This window comes from Haemorhous mexicanus, chromosome 5 (genome assembly GCF_027477595.1).
Source record: "Haemorhous mexicanus isolate bHaeMex1 chromosome 5, bHaeMex1.pri, whole genome shotgun sequence".
NCBI classification, from domain to species: domain Eukaryota; kingdom Metazoa; phylum Chordata; class Aves; order Passeriformes; family Fringillidae; genus Haemorhous; species Haemorhous mexicanus.
In genome coordinates, this window is record NC_082345.1 from 26,921,916 (window position 1) to 26,937,103 (window position 15,188).

Consider the following 15,188-nt stretch of genomic DNA (forward strand, 5'->3'; position numbering starts at 1 on the left):
TTACTGGAAATTAGGGATTGGCCAGCAGAACTCTTCAAATGAAATGCATTTCTAACTTGTCCACACTTTGATGTGTGAAAAGCGGTTTCAGGGGTACCCGAGTGTCAAAATCCCAGAGCAGGCAGCAGTGTGCCAGGGCCGTGCTGCTCTCACTGCCTGACCTGGGACCGAACGGGAGCTTGTCTGCCGTGGTCCTTCTCTTGGATCCCACGAAGCTTCTTGATGTGCTACAAAGCCAAGAAAATAAATGGTGCAAGTGGGTGAAATATCCATAAGGAAAACGTTGGTTAACTGCGGTGGGGCTGTGCAGAAAATAGAGGAATGATGGCATCCCTAAAGAGCAGGGCAGGCACCATAGCTGGAGTGTTACAATATCATTATAAATAGTCGGTGCACTTTACCTGCAGCGATGTTCTCACCCCTGCTTAGTGAGTCATGACGCAGACTCTAACAATGCTCTGCGAAGGATTGGCTCGCTCTGTGAAGCTGAAAAAGTTGGGATCACCTTTCAAAACAAAGAAAAGAGCGAGGTATACAATAAAAAGTGATATTAAAAGGCATCATGGGCCTTTCCTTCTTCTCTCCTACAGTCCGAGAACTGGAGGACGTGATATAACTGCAAAGCAATGTATGTGAAGTAGTTAGGAAAAAATGTTTGTGCCCTGTACAATTAATCTGCTAACTTCATGATAAGAAGCTTGATGGTACAAGTATGTTAAGAAGAACCAAATTCTTAGCCAGTTACTGCCAGTCAGCCCCTATCTTGCTCTGGTTTTCCATCCTGACATTTACAGCTTTTTGCTTTTCCTTCCCAGAGATCCAGTTCAGCTTTGGCTACACACATAAATCTTTGAAGTAACATAATTCTTCTTCCTGCTGTTTGACAGGGTTAGCCCTCCAGAGGTAGTTTAGTGAAAGAATAGAGTCAAAACCACAAAACATTCCCATGCATGATGGTATTTCTGGGAGTTTCAGGTTTAATGACAAGTCAGGAATATTTACCTTCCTTTCTCCCATGTTTTCTAACAGCTTTTTAGGGTCTGAGACAAATACTACAAATGAACGAGAAAGCATGGATGTCTTCCTGTTCTACATTGCCAGTTTTAGCAACAATGGTGCGTGGCTGATTCTTGAAATCATTTGCTTAGGAGACTTGTTGGTAGATCTGTTTACAGAACAGGGGAGGATGGATGATGTGTGCAAGGGCTTATCACAAAGTGATGGCAAAACTCACAGCTCTGCCTCTATTTCCATTTCACAAGCTGAAGTCCTACTCACTGTATCTTCCTTCAAACAGGTGAACATCCAAGAGATGGAACTGATTTACAAACTCGGCCTGTTACAGATTGTTTTCAGTAGGTACTACTATACTTTTCTAAGTTTCCAAAGGTATTTACAGGCATTGATAAATATAGAGTAGGGGAAACCATAAAGAAATAATTCTGCTTGTCCATAAAATCCTCTTGTCTTCACCAAGAACAGGAACAAATGAAGAACTCATATTACATGTGAGCTATATTTTTTGGTTTAGTTTTGAAGGTCTCATTATTTTCAGTAGCTTTCAGTTTCCTTAAGACTCATAATGAATTAATTAAATTCACATTTTATTAACAAATGCATAAGAACATCTGCAGCATTAGTAAAGGCATAAAATCAAGTCTATTAAATTACTTCCATTGGATTTAATGTTGGATGACTGTTTGCACTGAACAAAGAAGGCACCAGTGCAGTATGACAGAATACAATAGAATTCAATACAGTCACACGAGACTGTATATGTGCAGTTCTGAACTCTAGTGCATAATTACAATATCAAGTTACTTCTGGGTGCCTACCATGAACAAGCTTGGGATCTTATCCAGAAATATTTGATTTTCCTGCCCTGATGTCTTAGTCATCATTGACTTAGCATTAGATTCACTTTTGCATTTGGATTTCCTTTCTCTTTAAAGAAAACCAAGTAAGAATGGAGGGGGGGAAAAAATCAAAAGAGAACAAAGCAAAGCGTGTCCCTAAGAATGTTTTTAAAGATAAAATTTTTTAAATGGCTCAATGTGGTGCTTAACATTAAAGGCTGGATGGCCTGCAGCCATTTAAAGATGACTCTGCTTAAAACCACAAACTATTACAGAAACCCTAATAACCCAACAGCTCAGAACATGCCTAACACAGTGCCTGGGCATTAGGCTGATGGACAAACCATCTCCTGATGGAGAAAGAGCCTTGTTGGCACAGATGACTGGTCCAGCTTCATTTCTGGGGGAGTAATGAATTCTGCTATCTTGGCTTCTGACTGGTAACCTGCATCTTAGCAGCTCAGCAGGATCCCAGGTTTTCCAGTGCTTTGCACAGAGCACAGCAGCAGGTGCTCACGTGTGTGTGAACCCACAAGCCAGACTGTGCAGGGACTTCCCAGGGCTCTGGGGAAGATCGTTCCAGGGGCAGCTGGCCAAACAGGGAGGATTGCCAGCCCTGGGCTCAGCAGAGCCTGCACACCAGCTGCTGTGGCCAAGCTCCTGCAAGACCTGTGCTCAAGGGAAGCCAGCCCTGCAGCGCCTCTGCCCAGTGAGCACTGGCATGTACACGGATTCTGCCGAGCCATAATTGCCTGGATCGGGGCTGCAGCAGCCCTTACAGCAGACCAAGCACTGTCCATCCCTTGATCAGCTCAGCTTCCCTGTCTGACCTCGAGCCAGAGCCTACAATGCCCTCACAGGCTGCAGGGCAGAGGTTGAGAAGGAGGGTGTGCCAGACAACGTTGGGCACGGAAGGAATAGGACGATGCAGAAGTACTGGAGTTCAGGCCCCTGTTTGGCACACAGGAGGAGCAGTAGGCTGTGGACACTGAGGACTGGGCCCCTAATGGAAAGCTGTAAATGGTCCAGCTCTGAGCAGGCAGCTGCTGCAGCCCCTCACGGTGGTGCCACAGTCCTGCTGTGTTGGGAGCTCTTGTGAGAGCTTTAAACGGAGCAGTTGACTTCAGGGTTGCTTTGTAAAGCTAGGAGGAGATGGTGTGTTCTCAGCCTTATTTAATCAAGTCCTAACAAGCAAGGGACAATTGCAAAAAGTGCCCAACAAGATTCCTTGCCTTCAGTGAGGCCAGTTGCTTTCACTTTTTAAATTGAGCCCTGCTCTTTACATGGTTTCATTCTTTGTTTCCATGACCTGCACATCAGTGGTTGATTTCTGTCCTAAAATCCCTACAGTTTAAGTGTCTCTTGAGAAAGGAGTTGGGCAAGGACTTAAACCTCTTAGAGAGGCAGTTCAATATGTTAGAGACACTCATTTTCCTGTCTTACTAAGGATTTTCTGTTTTGAAATGGGTCAGCAGTTTCAGTTTGGTAAACACCAACGTATTTCTATTAATCTAAGTTTTGCTGGGCAAGGAATCTACCTTCCTGTGTGCCCTTTACACAAAAAGAGGATTTCACCTGCTCAGCTGCTCAAAGAAAGAGTAATATATGGGAAAAATAGAGCAAAGGAAACTGAAATCCCTTTTAAATGTCCTTTAGGGAAATATCAAACACAAGAAATTGCAATAAAGAAATTGTTTGGGGAAGTGAAGTGCTCATTAAAAAGTGTGTGGATTAGTATCAGAGTCCAGGGTTAGTAATTACTATCTTCTATCAAAGAATACACTAATCATTAACTTCAGGCTGTGCCTTCCAAGTTGTGACCCGCATCGATAGAGAAGCATTTACCGTAGTAAACAACACAGTTTACAAACTCATCGGTTCAAAAGTGCAGGGACAAAGCTACATTTTGGTTTATGAGAGGAGGTGAAGGTTGGCCATTATCTTTTGACTCCAAACGACTGGAACAGACATCTACTCGTTTCTGGGCCTTTGTAGTATTCCCTGCTTCCCTTAGATGGAGCCAAACTCACATCGTCAGGCTGCCTGTGACTCACCAGTAGTGCATGCGACTTGCCCAAAATCAGAGGAGAGCTATGCAGCAGGAGTTTGTCATGGGTCCCAAAGCCCCATTTCCTGCCCGTTCCCCTAGACTGACTTCCCAGTGCTGGGTCATTGCCTCCCAGCTCTGTTCCCACAGTGCCATGGTGACAGACAGTGACACACAAATGCACAGATCTGACACTGACTTTCCCTTTCAGCTTGAGGGGAAATGTTTTTTCAGATGTTACAATTACCTTTCTAACCACACATTATATCACACCTTTTGCTACTGGTCTATTAATCTGCACAGAGAATGGATAAGGCATTACAAAGCATCTTTTGGAGGCTTTTCCATTCCATGTCACACTGTGATCTTGGACAAAATTCTGGTCTACCAGTTCTTGTGACTGGCCTCCCACTGCAAAATGTTTGGGATCTATATGATTGCAGTGCAATGACTTGTTATAGAATTAGGAACTTCAGAGAACAGAGAGGAGGAGTCTAGAGTCTCTGCCACCTGTGAAGTGGTAGCTAAATTACAGCAATTTAATCAAAAAGCTGCATAAGGAAGACAGACACAGCTATCAGCAGAACAAGGATAAGAGAGTTACAGGGTAAGGAGTGAGCATTTCCAGTCTTTGGGAGTAAGAAACCATAGATACTCTCCTGACAGCAACTTAACGTTCTTTCCTCAATTCAAGAGCCAAGAAAGGCATCTTCACATCTGTGTTTAGAAGAATGCAAAACCACTCATGTCCCAGTAAGGGGCAAGAGTAAATATTTCCACACTGATTTTACTTACCTGGCAACAGATGTCACCACACTGGATTTGAAAGTGCTGTGGAAACATCTGAGGCAACAGAGTGCCCTTTTTCTAGCCTTTTATTTTTAAGCAAAACCACCGAACACATAATTTTCTCAAAAGACTATTACATTTAAAGGGTCTGTCTTGTTATCCTGCCATTCAGTGTTCAGACTAAATCATGATGAAGCCAAACACAGAGTCTGTGTGTTGGTAATATCCCAGTCATATAATTGTGCAACTAACTGGAGGAAAAAGCTGCATACAGTTTTATATCCCTGTCATCCTACACCTATCATGGCATTTGCAGAGGTGATTTTATCCCTTTCACAGAGGCATACAGAGTGCAGCAAGAGGCTGTGACAACCAAAGAGTTGAGAAACCTGGGAAAGGTTTTCTGGTGCCAGACCAGTCTTTGGGATGGAGCCTCCTTTTCCTTGCTGGAAGGAGGAGATGCTGGAGCCCACTCTGGTTTGGCACATCCTCTCCTGGGCTGTATTACTTCCCAGCTGCTGTTCTGACTCCAAGGTCTGCTCTCGAAGGAGTTGTGTTCTCCATCTTTCATTGCCAGAGAAGGTGCAGCTGGAGGATTTGGAAAGATGAGATTTGATCCCGACACAACCCTGGGGGTTCCCCAGAGTGGTGAGTAATCAGCATGGGGAGAGGAAGTGTGTGACACTCTCATCTTGACTTCGTTTAGATGTTTCCCATGAAGCAACAAGAGGATCTTTGGATTTCTCCTTGCAAAGCCCGGGTCTGATTTCAGCTGCGATGTCACCCTGCAAGAGCTGACTCATCCAGCAGGGCTGCAGTTCCAAGGAACACATGCAGAGGCTGGGAAAGTTCAGAGCTATTTTCAGAGCTTGGGGAGCTGCACTGTGGGGTCCCACTCTCAGAAATAGGTGCTGGACAGAGAGTGTGCTGGCTCAGTCAGTAAAACTGGACACTGCCACGACCTCACAGGCTTCACAGCAAACAGACTGTAAAGGCAGAAGATAGTAGAGGAGAATAATCACCATCCACTGGGAAAGAGTTCCTTTGGCGTTTTGATCTGACCAATCACCTTCATGTGGCTTAGCTGCATTAAATGGGAGCAGGATTTTGGCAGTGCCCAGACAAAGATGGACCCAAGGAAAATTGTGCAATACAATGCCAGAGTATGCTGATATTCACCAAAATGAGTGCAGCCTCATCTTCTGCCTCCATTTACCTTCGTCCGCTTACCTCGATCCAAGTAACACGCCTGGTATTTCCAAAATTCTCCCTAGTCTGGGTAAGGCTTGTCAACATAGCACTCAGCCTTCCAGCCTTAATAACAAGATTTATAATTCTGATAAGAAATATTTTGAAATGTGATTTAATATATATATTAAAAACAGTGGGGGAAAAAGCTCTGGAGAGAAATTATAGTATTCTGATTTATGGTTGAGAAAAGAGGGATCAAATGGAAGGGGGGAAAAATTGGATGAGTGTGTAATGTTGTCTGGGGAACAGAGCAGCAGGCTCTCTCACAAAGGCCTGATGTTCCTACAAAATAGCCAATCCAGGAATGAGTGTTCCAGATAAACAAAGAGGCACAAACATAGGAAGTAAGAACAAAATTCAAGTGGAGCTGCTTTCCACTTTCCCCTACCCCTGCTGCAGCACCACGCTGAAACTGGGCAGATGAATTTGCTCCCAGAGAAAGATGCCTTTGTGTGGCAGAGTTGCCTGTCAGGCACCAAAAGCTCCTCCAGCTGCTGGCAACGCAGCAGGAGTGCCAGGCTCCTGGCCAGGGCTCTCTGATGGAGCCCACGCAAACCAGGGAAGAGCCCGGGGGCGGTTTATGAGCACCGGGACTGCTCAGCATCTCGGGATACCAGCCCTCCTCCCCTCCTCCTGCTCCCGGGGAGCCATTTGTCAGAGCTAAATGTCTGGTTAGGGCTGATGATAAAGCATTCTCACTGAGCTGATTTCTCCAGCAATGTGTGTGATGCCAGTATGTAATGTGAGGAGGCAGCTTTGCCTGAAATATCAGGGGCATCTCATTTCATAAGAAAGGATACTGGAGAAAGGGTGTAGGTTGGAATTGAAGGACAGATATGATTAAAAGGAGGAGGATATTGCTATGCTGAATCCCCCTGTGATTTTTAGTTTACAGGGAGACATTCAGAAAAGGGAACATAATGCAAAAGCAAAAAATACCAAAGTCTGTAAAGGTGTTTTACAGTGCCCTGATTGCTCCTATACTGAATGAGGACTCAATGAACCCAAAAGGATGCCTTTTGAAGTGGGTAACAGGAGACGTGTTTATTACAGAATCAAGTTGGGTGTGTACGGGAAATGCATTATTTACTACTGAATAATGTTATTTGTGAGACTTTTGCAGACCATCATTGAGAACAAGAGTCAGTTTAAGTCTTAAGTAAGATTAGAGAGGGGGAAAAGAGGATAATCAGAGGTTGTTACTTTTGTTCTCTCATTCATGTCTGACAGATAAAATCCTATTAGCTTCAGGGCATAGAACAACCTCAGAAAGCCCATGACTAGAAGTAACTTCTTCTGTAGGCAAACTATCCTATTCTTCTCTTGAACTTTCTGGGAATAATCCTCTGCTGGTTTCTATCACAGATGGGATAGAAGCCTGCAGGGGTAATTTTTTCAGTATGTTTTTTACTGCTGGGGTATGTTAATAAAGGTATGAGCTGGAATTTCAAAGACTGTTTTCAGGCCACTTTCATTGGCAGAAGAGGCTGTTTTCAGGCCACTTTCATGTGACAGATGAAGATACAGGTAAAAGTGACTGACACATTTTTTCAACCTCTTGATTCTCTCCCAAACATAAGAAAAAAGATATTAAATCTGTATTTTGCAACTATGCTTCTTTTTTTCATAGTAACCTAGTCTTCAGAGAATCTCCTAGGTTTATATTGTCCAGCTTTGTATCTTGAGCACCATCTATTTCCAGGACATTGTCTGCATCTCTATTACTGTTTCTGCTGTAGAGAAGGAATCCAACCTTCTCTGCTGCCACCACGTTCCAGACATCTAAATCTTTGAAATCTGTCAGTGTGCGGACATTGGGCTCTGGCATGTTGAGAGACCCTATGTTTGCTCCCCCTGCTGTGGATGTCAGCAGTTCTCCAGCACCCCTGTTCTCACTGCTGCATACACAGACTGAGGTTTAGCCACTGTTTACCAATTTTCTCCCTGAGATGTTGCAAGCCCATTCTTGCTGACTGGACAATTTGCCTTCCGTGAGCACATTACCCTGGCTTGGCTCAAGGGCAGGCTTACCCTGATGATGCCAGAGGTTGTGACAGTCACTCTCCATACTCTGCCTGTGTCCTGCAGTGACCTGCACTTATCACACGCACATATTCTGAAAGATCAAGTCTCTTCTGCCCCAGCAAAGTGCCCAGCTGAGGGTGAAGTGAGCTACATGATTGCTCTAGAGAGAGTCTACTTTCCTCTGTCTGTTGGGCAGGGTGTCACTTGCTTCCATGGGTACACACACCCTCTGATTTTCATCTGCTCTTGCACCTGAAATGTGCATTTCATCCTGGGCTGTGCACTGAGCTGCCTTGTCCCTCTCTGTTCTTGGTGGGTCTTGAGAGCTGTCACTGGGTCTCTGTCAGGTCAGTGGCCAAGACAGGCGGGGACTGACCGCACACCTGCCAAGAGGCAGATAGCAAGCCAAAAAGTACAAGAATTTGATCTAAAGGGGATATAAAGGGACCTAAATAGGTGCCTAGAGTCCAGAAAGACTTCAAAAGGATGTTTGATTTTCCCGGGTGATTCCATGCTTTAAAATGTTTAAACAAAACCGATGTGTAATTTGGTCGAATGACAATATATGAAGAGAGTGATGATAATAACTCACAAAGCTTTGGAGGATAAAAATGTCAAGGAAGGAGGAGTAGTTATGGTGGTACTAGTGTGATAGCCAGGAGGACCTGAGTGGATTTGAGAAAAGGAAAATTTTGGCTCACTACTAGGAACAAAAATATAAACTAAATAAAGTGACCTAAAATAAGTAACTGTACAAAGCCTAAGAAACCAAACAAACCCTTTACTTGAAGCAGTTATTTTGGAAGAGGAAAAGTACCAGATACTACATTGAGTTCTTTGCGAGCCTCACTCTTGTTGTGGGTTTTTGTGTGGAAGCCACTTAAAGAAGCTATGGTGATAGTGGCTGCCTAAAATGGAAAGAGCCAACAATAATCACTGTTTGATTTAACAATCCCCAAAAGGGAGAGGATGAAATCCCCCAGAAGCAGTAAATTAAAACTGAGCAGAAACCTGGCATGTGGAGTAAATGACGCATACGGTGAATGGCACAATCTTCTGTTGGGCACTCCTCACAGAGGACAGACACATCAGGATTTTCCATGTCTAAAATAAAAAGCCTATAAAAAGTACTTCTTCCCATTATGGAGACAAATACATTTGACAAGAGTGATTTATCTTCTTATTACACAATTGATACTTTTTTTTTTCTTTTGTCTGTGCATGTCCTTTCCCTGTTGAGCTTTAAGTGCAGAGAAAACAAAGGTGTCTGATCTGGGTAAGAGTGTGGCATAGATGAGGGGTCTGAAACTGGGACAATATCCCTGCTTTTCACATTGACAGTGCTCTCTCTTCACTGGAGTGTCCCTGGGGTTTAGAGGATGTGATAAAGCATGTTCAGTCCAAGTGGAGGAAATGTTAAAACCTCAGACATAAATAGACATGTCTTTAAATTTAGCCACTGTGTTAGAAAATTGTAGCAGGAGCTAAACCAAATGTTTGAAGATGTGGAAATTTAAAGTCAGGCTAACAGTCAAAAACAGAGATCAAAGCTGATCTTCCCAGAGAGACTTTTCTATTTTATTAATGAAGGTTTTTCTTTTTTAAATGAAGGCTAGAAATATCTGTATATCGATGGCTGTAGCAAAACCAGGCTGGTCACTAGATCAGTGGGACAGATGCTGCAAAGGAGAGCATCCTCTTCAGCTTCATGAAGCACAGGCTCCTGCGCCAGCAGGGAGGCACAGAGCTGCTGCACCATGTTCACAGTCCATTAACCACTGGCATTTTCAGCGCATACCAAACCTCAGATCAAATAACTCTGCTGTTAGATCACGCTAAAGCGTTCCTCTGCTTATTTCTCTCTGTCACATCCCAGTTACCAGGCTGCAGGGGCACCGGTGAAAGTGGCATGTGGAAGCTTCAACTGTATAAACTTTGGTTCTTGAAACAAACAAACGTGCGATGAATGAGCACTCGTTGTTCCCTTGTTCTGTGTTTATGCTTTGGTGAGGAAGGCATAGGGTTCCTGCTGTGAAGTGGGATGACAAGTTTAAAAGGACACGGGCACGGTGCCGAGCAGCAAGTCCCTGCATCATTCAGGGGCCAGGCCGTGCAGAGCCACCACTCTTCTCCTTCCTGTCGCCCTGGCTCCGGGGATAAAGGCATCCAGCCCAGGCATACTCCATACTCACCTCTCTGCTGGCTTCTGGCCTGGGATGGCTGATGGTCGCTGGCAGGAAGGAGGCAGGAAACAGGAACGTGCTGCCATCACGGCACTCTCCATTCCCCTCCATGGTTTTGAGCTCTTGGACATTTTGTTTCGAGGGCAGCGCTCTCCGGATGTTTTCGTTCCCGTGTACGTGCAGATGTAACTCTCTGCCAAGTGATGTGCCTTTTTTTATCTGGGAAAATCCTTGCTGTGTTTTACGAGACGGACATACGAGGCCCAGGAACTACCAGCACGTACAAACGCCTGCAATCTTTCTTCAGACGGAGCCTGCGGGCCGGGTTTTTGCCGTCCCCCGAGACAGCGGAGATCAGCGCTCGCAGGGGCCCGGGCGCTGTTTGCGGCGGCGGCTCCGGCGGCCCCGGGCCAGAGCCAGAGCCCGGGCGGCGAGGGAGACGTGCCGGGACCGGGACGTGCCGGGACCGCTCTGCTCTGTCCCTGCTCGGCACAGCAGCCCCGGCTGGCTGCACGGCTGCTCTGCTGGAGAGGCTCTGTGCTACTTCTCTGCTCTGGGGCGGGGGAATGAACCGCACTGAGCCTCCGATGGTGCAGCACGCAGAGACAGCTTAAATCTCGGTTTAAATCTCCGCTCTTGTTTTGCCGCCTAGTCATGCCGTGCTGTCCCTCCCAAGCCCATCCTTCTCTCTTTTCAGATCCTGTTTATCAACCTCTTCTCCCAGATACCTATCACTGACTTTTTCCCCGTAGGACCTGATTTTTGTTTTAACCCTTTCACCGCTCTACTAATGTGCACCCAAATCCCACACTTGAACACAAATACCAGAACCCTTGAACATACTAGGGACAATGTCTCCCTAACATTATTATCATAATTCATATAACAGCATGTAACAATTACTGTAAGATATAAAACTAGTAAAATAATGCCACTTACACACTAGTATCCTACAACTGGGAGGAACAATTCCCAGGAATGCTCTATTCTGTTCAAGAATGAAGCATACTTTGGGGACATAGCGTGCCTGTGCTGAAGGAAATGGAGGAACCAAAACAGCATCGCTCTTTGTTTTTATTTAATGGCTTCTAATCTCAACAGGCTTGGAGCAGAGGGTAATAGAAAGATTAACTTCACATCTGAAGTCAGGGCATAGCTGTGTTAGAAAATCTTAATCAAAGAGGATGTGGTTTTCTTGTTATGCTAATAAAGCTTGTTTCTCTTAGGTATGGAGAAATGACTGTTGAAGCTGAAGTTTTCCTGAGGCAGTACAGGCACGCACAGACATCCAGCATAGAAATGTTCTGCCCACACCACTTGTCAACACTATCAACAACTTGAAATCAGACTCGATAAGAGGAAGGGTCAGGTAAACTCAGCCATTAGCATTTTCCTCCCTGTGCCTCTTGTTTGTCTTGCTGGGTCAGCAGTTTTATTACTAGGTGAGGCACTGGAGGAGCCACATACATGTACCTTCAGAAAGCTGCCATTATTCAGCTGTCCTTTTTGTTTTATAGCAGATGAAGCAATGTGGAAGGACAAGGGATATCCAGCAGGATGATGTGTGGTGTGGAAGGACACCTGCATCCTCTCTGAGCACCCATCTCTTTTATTGCTGCTAGTGATGTGTCCGTAACACAATCAATGGTGGCATTTGTGCTTGCCACTGAAAATATGATCATGGAACTAGCTGGACAAAGCCCAGGTCAGAATCAGCAAGAACAAATGTGACTGTGTCTTTTCTTGCTGCTCAGACATCCACATCCTGAGAAAACCCTGCACTGTCCAAAATAATGGAAGTGTTCTTATATTTGCCAGCTCAAGAGTTGTGCTATTATTGGTATCAGGAGGAAAAACACAGGTGTTAATGATGTCAGACTATCTCAGTCCCTGCTTATTTGTGTTTTGGAATGCTGTGAGCAGAGCTCCAGAACCAGTGATGCAAACGGGGTAGTCCCTGGCAGCAGAGCCCCCTTGTTGAGGAAGGGCATGGCACTTGGGGTTATCAGGGGGAAAAGACCCAGCACTGTGGCTTTATTCCTACAGCAGGGCAGTTTAACTCTGGACAGAGGTCTGAGGCCACCATCTCCTGACTCAGGTTTCTCTCTAGCAATGCTTGTGCTCCTGGAGCCATTGCTCCCCCCTGCATCTCCAGCCATTCCTTCCTTCAGCTGCACCTCAGCACAGCCACCTCCTGCACAGCACCAGGGGTCACAGAGCCACGTGCTGAACCCCAACAGGGAACTGGCCCAGGCTAAAACCCCAATGGAGTAGGATAAGAAGACAGACAGATCTCTTTAAATGGGAGTTGCCACAAAAAGCCCTTCAGGAAAACGCAGCCCCTGGGTTCAGACGGCAGCCATGAGCATGAGCAGCCCTCCCTGAGCATGGATATGTGAGCCATGGAGAAACCTGTCTGTGCTTTTACCCCACTTGGATCCACTGACTGAGTCTGCTCCGGTGTTCAGAGATAATCTTCACATGGAAAAATGAAGGCAGGTACCTTGCATTTCTGACCCTATTTTTTTCACTACTCAACAATTAAAAAAAAAAAAAAAAGTGGCTCTTACCTTCAAATGTTTTCATCTCTGTCAGAAATCCAGGTCTCAGCAAGCTGACTCCCTTGAAGGCTTCTGGTGATAAAGCAGAATGAGTTGTGTGAGCCACCAGCTGCAGCAACTTTCAGGGAAAATCTGAGGGAGGGGAAATGAGTTCATCGAGACCACCTGGAGCTCTGTGTGCCACCAAAGAGAACCAAAGGGGCAGAAAGCAGCAGTGAAAGGTCAGGTTTCCAAGATAAATATGGAAACAGTCATTGCACAGGATTTCTGTGGTAAATTCACTTTGAAAACAGAAAAACTCCCAGAAGTGAGTGTTGTCCACAGTGCTACACCCTAATTAAACCTCTCCAGCAAATCACAGCCACAGACCCCAATTCTCCTTGCAGTTCAGCTTCCCCTGACACGGCTTCTGGGCTTCCCAGGGCTGCCCCAGCTGAGAGCTACCCCGCCCTTCAGAGCCTCCTGGGCCCAGCTCTGCTCCCTCACTTGGTGAAGCGAGGTTTTCCTTTTGAAGTTCACCACTCACTTCATTACAGCCCTGAAAGAGCTGCTCCCCGGTGGACGTGGCTGAACCCCAGGCAGATATTGTTGCTAAATAGCTGGTGGTAGTCAGAGCTCAGTTAAAAAGCCTGAGTGCAAGAGCTCGTGGTGAAAAGGAGCAGTTAATTGAGCCTTAGGCACACCGGGTCTCTCTTACACTTCATTTAGCATTCATTCTGACAGCACCAGGAGATGCAAACCTTTTATCTGCTGGCTACAGCCTCTCCCACAGCAGTGACTCAGTAGACCCTTTCCTACAAGCCTTGTTGGAGTGGGAATCTGTCCAAATGGTCCTGGTGAAGTTCAGTCCTCTTAGACAGAGAGATTTCTTACATCTCTAGGAATGATTGCATCAAGCAAAGCCCAGGAAGAGCTGGTCCCGGTCACTCCTTGTTTGGGAAGAGGAGAAGCACTACTTCAGGCCTAAGCTTGCTTCCTCATGGACAGGAAAACACCTCCATGCTTGCCTCTCCTCCCAGTCCTGTGTCCCCTGGCCTTGCTGTCTTGTTATATTAGCAATATTTGAGGAATTGCATTTGCTACTCTGTTTCTCTTGGATGGGAGTGGGGGAAAACAGAGCTGCAAAGCTTTGTGATGTTGCTGTTCATCAGGCTGTTCATGCAAGTAGGAAGTTTGGTTGGTGGTTTTGAAAATATTAATGCTTCCTTCATACACTGGCTTTCCACCTGGTGTTACGGTCCCCAGGCCTCTCCCTCCTGGCAGGAGGGCTCTGCCACTGGGAGAAGCCACCCCATGGTGCCACCCATGGTGACATTGCTGTCTGCTCCCACAGAGAACCAATCTGAGCAGGCAGCATTTAGGAAAATATGAAATTGAGCAGAGCTTTAAAAAAAAACTAACAGGAAAGCTTTTTCATCAGATCTGCTCTCTGCCAGTGCATTAAATGCTACAATGAAGATTAAGCCAGGGTGAGGGACCAATTTATTCCCATCCTTGCCTTGCCCCTACTCCAACTCTGCCTGGCTTCTGGCCAGGTGACACAAAGCACTCAGGCAGGGGAGACAAGGAGACTTCCCTGGAAAAACTGAGGTGCACAAGGGCTCAGGGGGAGAAAGGGGCTCTGGAGGGCTGGCTGGAAGTGATGCTCCCAGGACCGGCCAGCTGCCAGCAGTGGCTGAAGCTACAGAGAGCATTTCAGGCTTCAGACATCAGGGGAAAACTGTCAGGGAGCCCAAGAGAGGCATGGCCAGTGACTATTCACAGCCCAGCCTGAAGCTCACAGGAAGGTGAGTTTAGGAGCAGAGGGAATTGAGGTGACCCTTGGGAGCTACCCCAAGTCACACAGTCCCCATTTTCACCCTGAGCAGGCACGCAGGGCTGGTGTTGGTCCTGACTCAGCCACTTTGCTCCAAACAGGAAACTAAGAAATGTGTTTATGTCTTCCTCAAAAGGAAAATAAAACAAAAACAGAGCAAAAGCCTCCACTTGGGAGTACAGGAACAAAAGATGGGCAGCAGGAAACACCATTTCCAGTTCTGGGAAGTGCAGTTGTTATCTCAACCAGCTGCTGTTGGCAGTCCCACATGGCATGATAAATGGAACTGGGCTTGGTGTGGAACCAGCTGTCCTGCACCAGCCAAATCCTTATGGGAGGAGATGAAAGCTTGAGGAAGAGTTTGTCCACACCCAAATGTGGGTGGCTTTGGAGGATCTCAGCTATCAGGGACCCACATTTGCTGTGGGTTGGATGTTGTGAACCACCAGCGCTCCAAACCCACCCCCATGGTTTGCCCTTGAGGACAGCAAGAGATTTCAAGGGAAACCTTTTCCTTTCAGGGGTGGCCTCTTCCTTCCACACAGCGCAAAACCAGCTCAGCTCAGTCTGAGATACAATCAGGGAGCAGAAAAAAGGAAGTAAATGAGCTGGAAGAGCTGAGTGTCCCAAAAGCCCTGGGTGTGCTCTTGCACTCACTGG